Source organism: Chrysochloris asiatica, unplaced genomic scaffold (genome assembly GCF_000296735.1).
Source record: "Chrysochloris asiatica unplaced genomic scaffold, ChrAsi1.0 scaffold00003, whole genome shotgun sequence".
Taxonomy (NCBI): Eukaryota; Metazoa; Chordata; class Mammalia; order Afrosoricida; family Chrysochloridae; genus Chrysochloris; species Chrysochloris asiatica.
This window is the reverse complement of record NW_006408521.1, coordinates 10,863,349-10,881,549: the sequence shown is the minus strand read 5'-3', so window position 1 is coordinate 10,881,549 and position 18,201 is coordinate 10,863,349. Positions and strand designations below refer to the sequence as shown.

At 39.2% G+C, this 18,201-nt stretch overlaps 1 protein-coding gene across 1 annotated transcript in view; it reads left to right on the top strand.

The window, feature by feature from the left end:
- Positions 1-492: 492 nt before the first annotated feature.
- The window catches only part of SGMS1 (sphingomyelin synthase 1), a 149,192-nt gene continuing 131,483 nt past the window's right edge, over positions 493-18,201 (top strand). Inside the window, exons 1-2 of the mRNA XM_006831113.1 lie at positions 493-575; positions 13,599-13,607. The gene's annotated coding sequence lies outside the window, so the exon portion shown is untranslated. The remainder of the gene's footprint in view (positions 576-13,598; positions 13,608-18,201) is intronic.

The window sequence follows — 18,201 nt, the reverse complement described above, 5'->3', positions numbered from 1 at the left end:
CTGGCAAGAAGTTGTAACCAACAGCTGGCTTCTCCCAAAGAGTAGGCAGCCACTGTCCTGCTTACTGAGTGAAAATTAGGTGGTTCTAGAGTTAGAGAGAGCTGGAGGGAGCTATCTCTTTTTTGCCTAGCTCAGTGCAGTGGTTAAGTGCTAAGCCAATGCATTCTTCAGTCCTACCAAGGCAAATTAGTCACTTTTGGAGAGATGTAAGGAGAAAGAAAATAGGTTACTTACTCTTGCCTAGGAAATAGATTAAAAATATCTTCTGAAAACCCAAGAGAGAGAAGGGTTCTTCACTCTTGTCCTCAACAGTAGGTATACTGCTGTTTTTAAATTCTTTTTCTCTTGGGGTGATCTTATATATTGTTCTTTTCTTTTTTGTTTTTCAATAAAAAGGAAGAGAAAACTATCTTTTTCTCTGTGTAACACATTATAAAGCAAAAAAGGCCTTTATTAAACATTTAACTAATTGTATTTTTCTCTAATTGTGACAGGTGATGGAAATGTACTGGAACAATGGGAGAAGCCGGTAACTTATAGGAAGCCAAGATGACAAGAATTTTCTGAAGTAATCAGTAAGTAATTTTTCTTAGTTCTTTGTTGTCTATTTGCTGCAGAGCGAATTTTCTGTAAGCAACCATGATAAAAGGACGGGACAGACAAATAGCTTTAAAGTCTAAAAGAGAACATAAAAAGTAAATATCCATATACTTCAGAAAATTGGTATTAACATTTGAGAAATTTTGGTTTTGCCTATGTTTGTCTTGGTAAGATGTGTCATGTTAAGTTGGGTGCACCAACTTGGTGGAGAGAGCAGAAGTATTTACAGCATCATTAAAGGATTTAGACGCAGTATCGACTTTTCATTTTTAATTGAAAATACCTTTCTCAAAGGCAGAAATTCTTGGCTCTGGTGGTTCCTTGGGCCTCCTTTCTCACTGAGTTCCTTCTGTGAGTATATCGTTGTTGTTGTTGTTGTTGTTGTGAAGTGCCATCGAGTCAGTTCCGACCCATAGTGACCCTGTATAGGGTTTCAGAGGAGCTGCTGGTGAGCTTGAACCGCCGACCTTGCAGTTCACACAGCTTTGCACTCTGGCGCATTAACCCACAGCGCCCCACTGGAGGTGAATATGAGCACATGGGTGAATGGGAATACAATGTGCTCTTTGCCTGCACTTGTCCATATCCTGCTGTGAATGCCCTTTTTTATACACTAGAGGCAGTTAATGTTTGAGAATTATGTGACAGTTACATGTGGTTGATTTAAATTTCATTATGACAGTGACAATGTAACTACCTGGGGTGGCTTAGTGAAAAGGTAGCATGTTTTTCAGTCAGTCATATTTTTTAGGCCTGACTCTTGCTCTTGTGCTTTTTAGTACTCATGTTCTCAAAATCGCAGTTGACTCATCTGTAAATTGGAGACGATAAAACTTCTCAGGAAATGAAAACCTGTGTAGCTAGTACCTAGTGCTGTGACTGGTACGTAGTGGAGGCACCATAGATGGTGTTACTTCTCTGTATTGGAATTTTTATTTACAATTTTAGCCTTTTATTTTGACTCAAAAGATTGGGCAGCTTAAACTTCCTAGCTGTTGTCAAGCAGTGATGAGCTAACATTGTAGATACTTGATGTGCAGGAGAATGCTAACAAGTTGGACCTCGACCAACCGAGGAGACTTTGTAGTGTTTGTGGATTTCTGTGTGTGTATACAAGCACCATGGCTGATTTCAAGCTACTAAGGACATGTCACCAGACTTAGTTGGAAAAAGGTGTGCCTTTTTCTACCATACAGGCACAAAATAGTTGTAGATAATATCAAGTAGTAAAATATTTACAGAGTGATAATGTTTGACTGTTTATTTCCTTTGTTTCTAGTGTAATTCAATTTTAAGTTTAACTTAAGTTTCAACCATGGCCTTACTTAACAACTGTCTTATAAAAATCCTGAGAATTTAACAATTGGCCTAAGGGAGCCTGTGTGATTCAGCTCCAGGGCACTGCTGATTGTAGGTTTCCTGTTGTTAAGGTATTTCTAAGCAGCAGTTCTTTAATTATCTGTCTCAGCCCTGGTGGTGAGAGTTTGGTTTAATTGATAAAAGCAGGGCTTGGTTTTGAATCAGTGCTTGGTAAGGCAAGTTGTCTTGCTTACATAAATTCTGGAACTGAAGATAAGTGCTGAGACCAATTTAGAGTTTAAATCAGTTTTCCTCCGGAGTGTGACTGGAGTTTGAAGTTGTTGACTCAGCTGTGTAAGTTATCCTGGCTGGCATAGCTTGTCTCCTCTCGCTGTTGAGTGACATGCTTGAAGGTAGATCAGACTGTTCATCCCTTTTGGACGGACTTCTCTCTCTTCCCAGACTCTCAATTCTAGCTTCCTTCAGCTTACTGCCACTTCAAGGACAAACAACCAGGATTCTTGACACCAACGCTCGGCATGCAGCTTTGCCTTTAACAATGAAGTTTCAATGAAAAATGAATTGCCTCAGAGAGTTTAAAACAGCAACAAGAAGAAGACCTGGGCAGCTTAGACTTTAGACTGGCTTGATTAAAATCTTGGAGAGTAAGATGGAGGAGAGAAAGGAAACTGAACCAGATATCTGAGTGTTTGCCTCTTCATTTTTCTAACTTGCCCTTTAGAAGGGAACAATTGAAGCCTGAAATTGCTAAGTAACAGCTGAGATTGTGGTGGTTGTTTTTATTTTAAAGTCTCACCCACCTAGTTCTCAAAACACATTCTTTATTGAACCTTAGAAACTTCTTTGGATATTTCAAAACATTAATTTGTGTTAATTTCCTGATAGCTGAATCAGGCTTACATACTTTTAAAACATTCATTTCCTTTATGCCTCTGGAAACAAAAGGTATTTGTAATTCCCACTGAGTCAGGCATGGATTTGAGTTATTTCAGAAGTACTATTTCCCATTTCAAGAGGAAGCTATGATTAGAAATTAGAGACTTGCATTTGGATTAGGAAATATAACACATGTCTGGATCAAATTGAGTTAAGGGTATCTTTGGTTATTTGAAAGCAATAATTAGTATTTGAAGAAATAATTAACAGAGGAATTTCTTCACAGATTAAACATTTTATAATATTTCTCCCCAGAGAGCATTCCCTATACAAAGGAAATTTAGATTAGAGAGGTGCTAGGGGTATGGTGGTGGTGGTGGTTATGTGCTGTTGAGTCGGTTCTGACCCATAGCAACCCTGAAAAGGGTTTCCGAGGCTGTAAATCTTTATGGGAGCAGAAAGCCTCATCTTTCTCCCATGGAACAGCTGGTAGTTTCGAACTGCTGACCTTGCGGTTCGTAGCCCGATTCATAACCACTGCGCTACCAGAGTATAGTGTCTAAACATTCAAAGTTTAGAGCCTTACGTTATGTTTACATCAACAAACTTGATAATCGGTTGCTGCTTAGGAAGTATTGGGTTGTGAGGGTGGATTCCAGTACCACCACGACAGGCTTATTTCCCTCAGGTGTTGAACGTCCTGTCTGTAATTTCAAACCTAAATGATGTGGATCTTACAAACATACACAGGAGTACTGCAAACAGGAAAAAGAGAAGAGTTTGCTGGTGGCAATAATAGTGGTTAGATCAGGGAGGTATTCATTTGAAGATAATATTTGAGTTGGGTAGTTAATGGTGATTGTTGTTAAGTGCCGTTGGTGAGGCAGTTCTGACTCACCGTCACCCTGTGTAAGGTTTCTGAGGAGCAACTGGTGCCTTTGAACTGCTGACCTTGTGGTTTGCAGTCCAGTGCTGATCCTACAGCACCACACAAGAAGTTCATTTAATGGTGGTAGTTATGGTTGTTCTTGTTAAGTGCCATCCATTTGGTTCCAACCCATAGCAACCCTGTGTAGGGTTTCAGAAGAGCGACTAGTGAGTTTGAACCACAGACCTTGTGGTTCAAACCAGCTTTGCAGTCCAGCGTATTAACCCACAGCGCCACACCAGAAGGCCATTTAATGGTTAATACTGCTTTATTAAAAATTTTAATTATAAAATTACAGTATTAATTGGAAAGAATGTAAAAATTCTTCAAAATAGAAAACTCAGTAATATTATCACTAGTCAGAGACAAACACTATTAACAGTTTTCTTGTGTCCTGCCATATTCTTTATGCCTTAAGGCTGATTGCTTGCACTTTTCGTTCTTGTAAAACACGCTGTGATAAACAGCTTTGTGCACCTATCTTGGTTCAACTCTCCAGTGATTTATTTGGTCAGGATATTTGAATAGAGTTAGCGTCAAGTACTTAGGGAACATTCTAAGCAGAAGAAACAGTTTGAGCAGGAAGATAGAGTCCCTACTGAATAGTTTTCATCTTATCTAGATGGGTCTGGTGAAAGAGATGGGGATAAGATTCTTATAATTCAATCGTGAGTAATTGTTATCATGACTAATTGAGACTGTCACAATTGTAAAGGTAGAAATTTTGTAACAAAAACAGGGCAGTAGTTAATCTTACAGTCCAGAAACAGAGGACCTTAGGACCATTAAGAGAGACGAGCACAAGCAGAATGTGGGACCTTATCTAGAGAAGCAGCGACATCAGACATGGAGGCAGAGATGGGGACATGGAGATAGGGAGCAGCTGAGGACTCTAGATTCATGGAAAGAGAGGGACTGAGAGCTGGTGGCCAGGAGGCACACTTGTAGAATGTGCCCTTTGGTAGTTTGTTGTTGTTGTTTGTTGTTCTGACTCATAGCAACCCTGTTCAGGGTTTCTGAGGCTGTAAATCTTTATGGGAGCAGAAAGCCTCATCTTTTTCCCGCGGAACAGCTGGTAGTTTAGAACTGCTGACCCCGAGGTTCACAGCCCGATTCATAACCACTATGCTACCAGAGCTCTTTATTGTAGTAGTTTAAATTATTATATATGCCTGAGTGTTTAAAAAAAAAAAGCTAAAAATGAATAAATAGAAATATTATAAGTACTGATGGTACATGGAGGGGATTATAATCATTGTAATGAAACAAAGAATATGCTTTGTTTGAATGTAAAACTGATGATCTGCCCTGTAAACTTTCACTCAATTCACAATTAAAACTTAAAAAAAAAAAAAAAGAAACAATTTGAGCAAGGGAGCAGAAGTGGAAAAGGAAGGCGACTAGAGTTATAGCTTACCAAAATACAAAGAAAGTAGAATAGTAGAGTGCTAATTAAAGCTGGCAGCAAAAGATGGACTGACTGTCTTTTATCCCATTCTTACTTGCACTCCATGTTGTCATCTACACCATCAAGTGAATGACTTTGAGCACCTTCAGTTGCTCTCTTAATTTCCCTTATTTGGGAAGGAAATAAAATTGTTAACAGCTCAGGCAAGAATGCTACTGTCAGTTGCCTTGGAGTTGGCACTGACACATAACAGAATCTTGTTGTATGCCATTGAGTATGTTCTTACTCATAGCCACCCTGTATTGGGTTTCTGAGGAGTTGCTGGGAGATATGAACCAATGACCTTGTGGTTACCAGTCCAGTGCTTATTCTACAGCGCCACACCAGGACTCCGTATAACAGAATGATCCTTTTTTATAATCTTGAGAGTTTTAAGAAACTGACCCATTATGGAGTGAATAAGTAATAAATGTGTGTGTGTGGTGGTGGTTCCAACTCATAGCGATCCTGTATAGGGTTTCTGAGGCTGTAAATCTTTACGGCAGCAGAAAGCCTCATCTTTCTCCTGCGGAACAGCTGGTAGATTCAAACTGCTGACCCTGTGGTTAGCATCTCAACTCGTAACCCACTACCAGGAAAACAAAAACAAAAAGACAAAACTAGAGAGTCGTGGTTTTGAGTAGTGGAATAAAGGTCATTAATAAATGCCTTTGTACATTAAGGAGTTTTAAAAATTCTTTGTAACTAAATATTGAAAGATCTATTTAGAAAGTGAAGGACCTTGCCCCTGATCAACAGAATGGCATTGCAACTACCCCCAATTGACACTGAATGGGGTCCTGGGATGCTTGGGTCTTTGTTACACCTGGAGACCCTCCCCCCGGAAATTGCAGGTTTCAGGAAAATTTCCATACCCCTGCCCAAATCTCCATTACCTCCCCCCCTCCCCCCATTGTAAACTCACCAGAACTGTACCCAGACCACAAGGCCTTTAAATACCACAGTCTGTAAGAGAACAGACGGGCTCTTGGTCTCCTCTGGTGACTTAAGAGTATCCCCTCCCAGGTTTACTCTCAATAAACCTGCCTGCTGTTGAAGCCAAGACTCTCTCCTTTCTTTCTTTTCCTTACAGAAAGACTTGTTGGGAGCAGTTGTCATCACCATACGCTCTTACACTCACTGAGTGCTTGTATGCACAGACTTTCATTGTTCCAAATGTTTTAAATGTACCTTCTTGGGATGAGTCTAGGGATTTTCTCTATTTTGCAGGTGAAATGGAAGCATTTGACTTGCCCTAGTGGATGGGAGGGCAATGGGTTAATGCGCTAGACTGCAAAGTCGGTTTGAACTTCAAGGTTGGTGGTTCCAGCTCACCAGCCTCTCCTTGGAAACTCTCTAGCAGGTCGCAATGGGTTGGACCTGACTCAATGGCACTTAACAAGTGGATGGGAGAGCACTGGAGTTCTAATTCAGGAAACCTGAATAAGGGCTGGACCTTACTGGAATGGTGTGTGAGCATAGTGAGATATCTGAAACGAGTGACTGCTGCTTTTTAGAACTGGTGGCCTTTAAAAAAAAAAAAAAAAAAAAAAAACTTTATTGTGTTTTCAATTAAAGTTTATATAGCAGTTTAGGTTCCCATTCAACAGTTTCTACAGACACTTCAGTGCCATTCTTCCCATTCTTTATAATGCAGGAACATTCTTATTTATGTCCTCTCTGGTTGTTCTGTTTTCAGTAATCTAGCTTCCCTGTCCCCTTACCTTCTCATCTTTGAGTTAAAGTAATTGTTGACCATTCAAGAAACCTTCTTTGATCCCTGATGTAGCCATTTCCTTTGTCTTTGTGATAAATCACGTTATTAACAAAATTTTCATGACTGTTCTCTACCATCCCTCCATCTCTCCAGAAGGGTTGTGCTGTCCCACCTATGATTTGACTACTAGGCTTACTTTGGCCACTGGAATGAGATAAGTGAGGGAAGTAGCATCTGCCTCCGGAGCTGAAGCGTCTTTCAGAGGCTGGTCTGGTTCTGCCATTTCTCTCTTTTCTTTGCTCCAAGACCAGCATGACCAGGATGTTCTTTCACCTTAGTCCCAGAGTGAAGAGGATATTGAGCCCAGCCACAGTATACTCACAAGGGACCAAACAGGAGACAGAAATATACCAAATAGTTCACCTCTCAAATTTGGAGACCATTCGTTACTGCAGCATAATTTACCACATGCTCCCATGCTATCCTCTCATCCTTTCAGACCTAAAACACACACACACACACACACACACACACACACATGCTTAGCATGGATGGTTTCTCTTTTAACTAGAGGCACAATGCCCCCACCAGTCTCTTCCATGCATCGAAAAAGGTCCACTCTCTTCCAAGGTTATCAATCCAAATTACTACTCAAATAGGTATTTTGGGTTGACCAAGATGACTCATTATTTTACTCAAACATTTATTGAGTATATCTTGTGTCAAGGTCTGGACTCAGAGATTTAAAATAATCTGAGCCGTGGACAAAGCCTTCAGGAGTCTTTGAGTGTAGCACGTCGGAGACTGTATCCAGGTAGATATAAAACAAGGAGATAGTGTTGGATGCTGAAGGAAGACTGCCATGTTGGTAATAAGTGACCTGTGTCATTTAGCTGTACCCATTTTCTTATGTGATGTCGCTAAGCTGTTTTGGAGCACCATTGCTTTGTGATACATTTTAGACTGCCTTATTCACTATTTGGAGTTTTTAGTTTATTGACTTAGTAACTGCTTAGCATACATAAAGGACATATATATAAAATATGGCCTTTCTTTCAATATATATTGTAAGTTCATTACCTTCACATTCCAAATATCTTAAATTTTTTCCATAGCACAAATGGCTTTATACTCAATTATAAAATTAAGCCCTTTGTAAACTGTTAACTATTTTCTTTGATTTTTCCTCCAGTTATTGGTTCTCTTTTCTGTAATGTATGAAATAAAGTTAATTGTTAGTTTGGGTTTCCTTTCCTTTTTCTTTTTATGATGTCTAAGAGTGTTTAAAGTTCTGGCATGGGCAAACCATGTGGTTGTTGTTGTTGTTGTCAGGTGCCATCGAGTCGGAACCGACTCATAGCGACCCCATGCACAGCAGAACGAAACAATGCTCGATCCTGGGCCAACCTCACCACCGCTGCCACCCCCGAGTCCATCAATGATGCCACCTGGCTGATCCATCTTGTTGGAGGTCTTCCTCTTTTTCTCTGACCCTCCACCCTACCCAGCATGACATCCTTCTCCATGGTGGAAAGGTTTCAGATGAGCTACAAAACAAAGACAGACTAGGAAGAAAGAGTGACAAACTACTTCCGAATCGCTAGTCACTGAAAACCATGTGGTTAGCAGTTGTGAATTCATCCGCCGATTCATAGCGACCCCAAACATAATGGTATGAAATGCTGCCCATCATCAGTTGCAGGTTGTACTATTACTCTGTCCATAGGGGTTTCAGGATTGACTCTCTGAAGTAATTCACAAGAACTTTCTTCCTAGTCTTGTTTAGGAATTGTTGTTAAATGCCGTGGAGTTGGTTCCGGCTCATAGAGAACACTGTACAGGGTTTCCGAGGCTGTAAATCTCTATGGGAGCAGAAAGCCTCATCTTTCTCCCGTGGAATAGCTGGTAGCTTCGAACTGCTGACCATGAGGTTAGCAGCCCGATTTGTAACCACTACACTTTAGGAATAACTCACTTTAATTTGGGAGGATTTTGAGTTTACCAATCGTAATTTCCAGTCACATTTCTAATGAGCGGCCATGTGTCAAGGAAATCTAGTTTACTTTCATATTCCTTGTGAGTAGTTTTGACTTTGACCTTGAAACCAAAATCCCAACCCTATGTGACTGTTATGTGTATTAGGATTCCAGCTTTGGAGTCAGACATATATGGTTCATAGAGGTCTCTCTGACTGATCATTTCTCTGTTAAGACAAATGCACAAGTTAGCTGTTACCTTCTTTTATGATTAAATTCAGCTTATTTTTATTTTTAAAAAGCTCATTGCTTTAGAGGACCTCTCCAGTCTGCTTTCAAAAGGCGCATGGTTCTTCTTCTTTTTTTTTTTAATCACATTTTGGACCAATGGCTCTCAAACTTTTTGGTCCAAGATTTCCAAAAAGAAATGGCTGTAAGCCTCAGTCAGACAAGGGAAGCTGTTGTAGTTGATTGGCAATGGTCTGTTTCTTAGGTTGAGTGGTGTTGGCTTTAAAAATATGTTTCATGATTTAAATATGTTAAGTATATTCTGTTGCATGCTTCAAATCCATTTGAAGGTGTGAAACACAGCTAACTGTTTATACAGCTAAGTGCATCCTTCTCCTAATAGGATGTAGAAAGACAAAATCTGCTCATTGACTATGACAGCGTACTAGTCCCTGCTTGTCTCTGTAGAGAAATGTCGTTATTAACAAAGTCAGAAAGGTTAGCTCTCTTTCTCCTCCCCTGTAAGCCCAACCCTGTGGGACTGTTATGTGTATTAGAATTCCAGCTTTGGAGTCAAACATACATGGTTTCGAAAGTTGCCATTTGACCTTAATCATACTGAGTTTCTTTGTGGGTTTAGTGGAGTTAATTAGCACCTGCTTTGCTGTGGTGTATATGAATTAAATATGAGAGCATATGTATGAATTGAAAGATACTGTCATTACTAGGAATGGAGCATGTTTTAGACTTCCTCAGTAGAATTTCAAATACATCTTTCTGTAGGAGCAATGTTATAATGGGGTTGAGTATAGTATTAGGAATATTATTGATAATATTTAGTCTAGTAATATTATTTGAAGTATTATTGAAAATTCTGATAATATATTCTTTGGCCCAGGATTGGACATTGTTTCGTTCTGCTGTGCATGGGGTCACTATGATATGGTTCCAACTCGATGGCACCTGACAACAACAACAACAATACTATATTCTTGGGTAGCATGTATTTTAACATCATTGTATGTATATTAATAATAATATACTTCAGATACACTGCTGAGTTAAATGGACTTTTAAGGACTGGCCAGAGAAGCCAACCTCTATTTATAGCATTTTGTCTCTAGTGAATTTCAAGTGCCAGGTAAGGAGTGCATTGACTTAGACAAAATAAGTAAACTTTCAGAATGGAGTTGAAGACTGCTCTAAGCTTTCCCATTAGAGATAAAAAAAAAAAAAAAAAAAAAAAAAGTAATTTGTTGACAGGTAGTAATGTTTTGGGTGCAGAGAGACAAACCTTCTGTTCCCTTCTGGGAAGCAGACCACCTTTTTCTGGACAACTTACTTCACTGCCTGCTAATCCAACTAGGTGGTTCTACTAGTGGCCTGCCAGTCATGAGACCCTAGCCACCCGATCTGAACCAATGTGAGTCTTACTTGAGAATTTTCTATATTACAAGTATATTACAATGCTGGGAGTTAAGTGGAAGAGGGCAGACTTCAGGAAGGAAAAACAAGGCCAACCTATAGGAGTAAAGATGAGCGCTGACAGTTTTGTCCTGGTGGAGTTCTGTTTCGTTATGTTTTATTTTGAGTTGATCTTAAAAATCCAGCTGGGTTATTATAGTCAGTGCGCCCCACCTTGCTTTTGCCTATTCTGTTTCATGTGCCGTTTCTGTTTCCTACAAGCTAAAGAGTACTAATTCATTTGGCGCTTTATACTGGGAATGTTTGTTTAGGAAACCATTGTCTTTGTCTTAGGCGATTATATTAAGATATTTAATTGCACAGTAGGATAGCTGATTTACGATACAGTTTTCTGAGAACAATGAGAGTGTTTATTTTCCTCTCACATAAAAGCAGAAATGTAATAACCCTTATCAAAGGATACCAGTGACTCTGTGTTTATGTGTGTGTTGGGGAAAAGGGGAAATATTGTGTGTGTGTTTGTGTGGTGAAGATTTTTACTTGTAAATAGTAAGTAAATAAAACTTTTGACTTTAAACTATACGAACATACATAAGGTGGTTCTAGTAGTTATGAATTACCTGAAAGAACTGACCTTTGCTACTACTTAGAGTTGTAGGATAAGCACTGGGCCACAAGGTTGGTTTGAACCACAAGGTCAGTGGTTCAAACTCAACAACCGCTCCTTGGAAAATTTAGGGTCACTATGAGTTGGAACCAACTTGACAGTACTTACCAACAGCATAGTTAGGATCACTTGTAGGTAAGCAAATAGCTTTGTAACATCCATTGAAAGAGATGTTTAGATCTAAGAAGGAGTGGATGTTTCAGCAAAACTGTGAAATATGTATGTGTGTGTTCCTTACTTGAAAGGTAAGACGGAATGACTTGATGTCTCTGTTCTCTTCAGTGTATGGGGAACTGAGATTTTATGTGACAACACTCTTTGTAAACCTCACTTCTCTTTTGGAAATAATGAATTTGCTTTCTCATTGGCAATTTGTATTGTTGAAACATGTCGTAAGGAGCAAAGAAAAGCATCTGCCGCTTGAATTTTGCTTGCCAGTTGGTTTGAACAGCTAAATATTTGTTTTTCTCTTGATAAATCAGCTGTCAAAGGGATAGTTTTCCTTTCTCCTTTGTGGCTGATATGTATTTTAAACAATGACTATTTATTCAGACTCTACTAGGCCCTGAGGGATACAAGGCATCTCAAGTACAGTCTTCTGCCTAGGATAGATTTTTGTAATCGGGTGAGAGAGAAAGGTCAAGGACCTCAAAATGAAGGAAGACACTGAGGCATTATAAGTTAGTTGTGAAATGTACATACAAGAAAAAGGCGTGCCAGCATTGGAGGAAGGGGATATTCCCAGGGCTTGGGCCCAGGAAGAGAGTTTTAGGAAAAGGAGGAGCTTGAGTGGACATGGAAAAGATAAATAGTTAAAGGGTGAGAGGAGACTAGACAGAGGCCCTGATGTTGTCCTAGGTATGGAGGTGATAATATGCTAGCTGCTTTAGGAGAACGATGGATAAATCAGTTTTCTTATTTGACAGGTCATTTTTTAAGTGAAGATGGAGGTTGGTGAAGTGCAGGCCAGCTTTTGAATGATTCTGAACAACATATCTTTGGGGTCTGCAGGCTATTTATCCTCCCCCCTTTTTAACTATAATGAGAATCTTTGTACTTTGCATTTAGGCTTTGAAAACATTCTAGAAAGAGTTATCCTTTTTCTATTGTTAGAATGTTCTGCCCATGTTGGTAATGGGGTCCTTCTTGTTTCTGAAACATAGGATTATTGGCAATATCTTTTAAGAACTTTGAGTTATAATTGCAGCTAAACGTATCTATGAAGCCTCCCTTCTTTTTGGATGAAGTTCCTGCTCTGTGAATATTAAGTTTGATTGGATCCTGGACAATAGAAACAAATGCGATCGTTTCTCTCTTTTCTTGGTGTGCTGCCATCCCCTCCCTTTCTCATAGACCTCACTGTAATCTGTATATGTCTGCAGACAGACATATGCACACACAATTTTATTTTTCAGACTTAAAAAAAATCCCTTTCAGTTTTTAACTATTTCAAGATCTTGAATATGAAATTAGTACTTGCTTGAATCTTGATTTAGAGTCCTGGTGATGCAGTGGTTAAGCACTCGGCTACTAACTGAAAGTTTGGCAGTTTGAACCTACCTGCCTCTTGATGGAAGAAAGCTGTGGTATTCTGCTCCCATAAATACCACAGCCTTGGAAACCCTGGCCAGATGGGACAATTCTACTCTGTCCTGTCAGGTTACTAGGAGTAGGAATCGACTCAACAGCTACGGAAAATAGTCTTGATCATCAAAATGAGTCCTTTTTCTGGTGACTCTACTCAGCTAGCTTTTATGGAATTACTCATTTATGTGGGTTTTACATAGTCTCCTTATAGAAAGAGAGCTGCTGTCCTTGCTGTAACAGCCAACACATTAGCAATTTGCCCAGTATAATTGATTATAGTAATTTTGTAAACAACAAAAAAAAATTAAAAATATACGTTAATTTACATAAATGTTTGCGCACTTTGCCTATAAAGCAAATTAATTTCCATCTTCACTCTTATATAAATAATAGTTGTGTGATTGATCCGGAGAGGAAAAGGTTGCCACATGACAGCATGTTGGATTTTGATACTTATCATGTGATGGTGACCATGTGTTGGAAGCAGGGCTTCAAACCAGTTCCTTCAGGTTCTGCTCCCTGCTGAGAATTTGCAAATTTACTCCTTATATACTAAATTGGAATCTGCGTTCTAACTAGATTCCCAGGTGATATATTGTAGGTTCTGATCAGTACATTTGGGGGTGGTCACAGGAAGGTTCAGCAGGGGGTCAAACTGGAATGAACTGGTTTCAAGTCCTGCTTGGGAAGAAACTGCAGTTAGGAGACACTCAACCTCTGTGACTCTGGCCTCTAGAGAGTGTGAATGCCTGAGCCAGAAAGGAGAAGTGAATGGATGTGAATGGCACTAGTCCTTCATCACACTGGTTGATAATGAATCAAGAGAGAAGGAAGAAGTCTAGGTGATTCCAGAATGTAGTTTAACCTGTCTGGGAGAGTAAAAACTGTTAAAAAAAAAAAAAAAAAAAATGGAGGCAGTAGGGAGATGGCATCTGAGCTCCTCTAATTTCACAAGGGAGGCGGGGAAAGGAATCACCATCAGCATCAGCTCAAGGTAGATTCTTGTGAGACTGAGGTTAGACATTCCTCCTCTGTCCATCCTTCTCTTCAAGTCTTAATACCAACCATTCCTCCAACAGTACTGCCTACTTAGCTGGGTTTGATAATTCATTGCGGTGGCCACACAGAACTCAGGACTATATGGGATTTTTTTAGAGATGTTAACAGGTTGCAATTCAGTTTACAGTCAGAAAGTGAGATTCAACAGAGACTTACCATCTTTAGCACTTAGGGCAGGAGTGGGGAACATCCGACCCACCAGCTTTCTAAGGCCCCTGCAATCATTTGGCCTGGCCCTGCCAAGGCAACTGCAATTCCAGCCATTACATATTTGTTGTTGTTAAGTGTCTTCAAGTCGGTTCCAACTCACAGTGACCCTGTATAGGGTTTCCAAGGAGCAGCTGATGGTTCACAGTCCAGTGCTGATCCTACAACACCCCACCAGGAGTCCAGCCATCACATTAGGGGTGAGCTAATTAAATGGTTGACCAAATATAGCAGGCCAATTTTTAAATTGGTAATTTAGTATGACCTGTAAATGATGTTATAAATTTTCGAGAAAAAAACTTCCCCACCTCTGATTTAGAAGATGAGTTCAATTTTATACTTTGGGTGTCTTGTTGCTAAGGATAAATGCTAGATTATAGGTTTGCCTTACTCCTGCTCTTTTTAACCCTAACATGATCTCCCAATTGAGCCAAGAAGGTTTAATTTGTACTTTTCCCTCTATATGCATCTTCCTCTGTAGAAATGCTCTACGCTAGTAAGCAACTCCTTTTTCTTCTTCTTCTTCTTTTTTTTTTTTTTTTTTTTTTTTTGTGGAGTAGGGTTAAGAGTAAGGAGTTTAGGGTTAGGACTCTGACTAGGTCTGAGTTAGACCTAGAGCTTCATGTCATGTTAAGATTATGGTTAAGACTAGGGGGTTAGGGTTGGGATTATGGGCAGGAGTTCGGCTAGAGCTAGGAGTGGTGATTGGTTTAGTTTTAGAGTTATAGCAAGGTTTATTTTTATTTATTTTTCATATGCTTATGTACATCTGAAGAACCTGTTTGAAAAACATCTATTATGTCTTTTGCCTATTTTCTATTGGGTATTCTAATTGTTTTCTTAGAGGAATTCTTCCTTCCTTTTTTTTTCTTTCCCCATTTAATTATTGAGACTTGTTTTGTGGTTCAACATATGGTCTGTTCTGTAGAATGTGTCATGTGCACTGGAAAAGATTGTACATTGTGCAATTGTTAGATGGAGTGTTCTGTATATATTTATGAGTTTAAGGTGGTTCATTGTGTTGTTTAGATCTGTGTCATTGTTGAGTTTCTCTCTAGTTCTGTTTTTCATCAAAAGTGTATTAAAATGTCCTGCTGTATTGTATAGATGTCAATTTCTTTCTTCAAATCTGTTAGATTTTTGTATTTTTACCCTATTAGATATGTGTCAATTATGGTTATTCCCTATTGCTCAGTTGACCCTTTAATCATTATATAATGTCCCTCTTTGTTAACTATGCACTGGAAATGATTTTTAGTCTGTTTATGTTTCTTTTATAGACAGCACATCACGAGTCTGGTTTTCCTATCTGTTCTGATACTCTTTTTCTCATGGTTGGTGTACTTAATCTCTTTATATTCAGTGTAATTATTTATAGATGTAAATTGCTATCATTTTAGTGTGTGTAGTTATTTTAAATTACTTTTTTGTGTGTGGTGCTGCTGGTTTCTTTGTTCCACATAAGTTTCTCTTCTGAGCTCATTTTGTGGAGTGTGTGTGTGTGTGTGTGTGTGTGTGAAAGAGATTTTTTTCATCACTATTGTTTTAAAGTTTACTAAATCTTTGTAATTTTCTTGTTTTTATTCTAAGAAAACAGTTTATTAATGTTCTTTGAGGTTACCCTATAAGTTATTATTTCTTCCCAAGTTTAAAACAATCTGTTTTATCTTGAAATATACTTGATTCCATCTGTATTTGAAATTTTTGGAACTATAGTATTTCCTCTTTTTACTTTGTGATTTTGTTTTTTGTTGCAAACTGATATCTCTGGTTCTCTATTTTTAGTCTTGTAGATTTATTTCTATATCTGGGTTGCATTTTTGGTGATATTGACATATATGTTAATCTCAGGTTGTGGTCTGGCATTGTTGGTTCCTTGTCTGAAGAATCACATTTAATATTTTCGTAAGGTTGGTCTATTATTATTGCTAAGTGCTGTCGAGTCAGTTTGGACTCGTAGCAACTCTGGGTAGGTTTACTGAAGAGCAATTGATGCCAACCTTTTGGTTAGCAATCTAACAGAGCCACACCAGGATTAGTTTTTTAAAAATTCTTTTAATTTCTGTTTATCTGGAAATGTTCACATTTCACCATCATATTTAGGGACAGATTTACTGGCCCTATGATTCTTGGTTGGCAATTTTTTTCTTTCACATTTTTCTATATGCGATCCTGTTATTTCTTACGTACATGTATTTTTGCCTGTTGAGAAATCAGAGCTTAGTTTTACTAGTTGTCCTTAGTTTTTCATGAGCTACTCTCAGGATTCTTTCCTGATCTTTGATTTGAGAGAGTTTGATTATAATGCGTCTTGGTGATTATTTTAGGAATTGTATCCTGTTTGAAGGTTGTTCAGCTACTTGAATGCATGTATCTTGTCTTTCATGATGTTGTTTTCTTCCAACAACTCTTCAACAGTTTTCTCTCTGGATTCCCCCCCACCCTCCTTCCTTTCCTCTTGATGGTGTCTCACATAATTCCTAGGCATTCTTCAGATTTTTTTTGTTCTTTGTTTTGGATATTTCCTCTAGAACAGGAGTAGGGAAGGAACATCTTCCCGTGGGCTGTATGGTGGTGGTAGTTATGTGCCGTGGAGTCAGTTCATACTCATGGCGACCCTGTACAGGGTGTCTGAGGCTGTAAATCTTTATGGGAGCAGAAAGCCTCATCTTTCTCCTGCGGAACAGCTGGTAGTTTCAAACTATGCTACCAGAGCTCCTTAAAGCCGTCCAAATCACTGTCAAGGCAACTGTACTTCCAAGCCATCAAGTTGGTGATGTGGGTGGTTATTTGCTGTTGAGTTGTTCTGACTCATAACTATCCTTTATGGGGTTTCCGAGGCTGTAAATCTTTACAGGAGCAGAAAGCCTCATCTTTCTCTTGCAGAACCACTGGTAGTTTTGAACTGCTGATCTTGAAATTAGCAGCCTGACTCATAACCACTACACTACCAGAACTCCTTAGCCATCACTTTAGGGGTGAGGTAATTAAATGTTTGACCAGAGATAGCAGGCTAATTTTTTTTTTTTTAATGTTTTATTGTGAATTATATGATAGTTTACATGGGAGAACTTTACTTTTACATTCATTCCATCGTATATCATCTCACTGCCATGGTTCCAATCCCCTCCATGCATCGTCAACCACCCAAAGGGTATATCCTAGAAACCCGCTCCCTATACTTCCCCCTCGTCCCCTCAGTTTTCGGCCCACAGTCCCTTTCCCTCTCTGGGTCCAAGGTCCCCAGTCAGTTCATCACTCCATGTCATCGTCTCTGTCTCCATCTCAGGCATCTCTGTTTTTCTGGGTAGGGTCCCGCTCTCAGCTCTTCTCCATTGATGGTCCCAGAGACCTCCACTCCTATCCTGGAGAATCAATCACCCCTTCCTTGTTACAAAACTTCTACCTTTGCATTTCCAACCCTCATATTCCGTCCTGATAAGCATTATTCACTAAAGTATCACGAGTTACTCATCTGTATCTCCTTTCATCAGCTCTGCCCAGACAGATTGAATAGTACCTACTGGAGATTCTGCCTTCCGCCATGCTCCCTAGCACCATGTTCCCTCATGAAAGCTTGTAAGCCAGTCACTTCTAGCCTTTGTAGTCCCCCCCTCCCCATTTGAGTATCCAATGTCCAAGCTGCCCTTCTCCGTCCACTCTGTGTGTGTGTGTGTGAATGTTTCAGCAGGCTAATTTTTAAGTTGATAATTTTGCATGAACTGTGAATGATGTTACAAATTTTGGCAAGAAAAAGTTCCCCGCCCCTGCTCTAGAAGATAAATATTGAGAGTTCTGTATTCAGGCTCACTAATCCAGCCTTTCACTGATTCCGTTCTATTCCCTGTCCTTTCAATGTACTCTCTATTTCTGAAATCTTAGTATTAATCTTCTGAGTTTCTATTTGCTGTTTTTGTATGGTTTCAAATTTTTCGTGTACTTTGTTAGTTGGTTCTTGTAGTGTTTTCCTGGATTCTTCTGAAGTTTTGTACGTGTTTTCCTTGATTTCATCTACAGCTTTCACCATCTCTTACTCGGTTGAAAGTACCTAAATATCATTCTCTTGAGTTCCTTATGAGTAATTCTAACACCATTTCTGGTATTACATTCTCTGGCTTTGTATTTTGGTCACTTGTTTGAATCATTTTGTCTTGTAAACTGAAA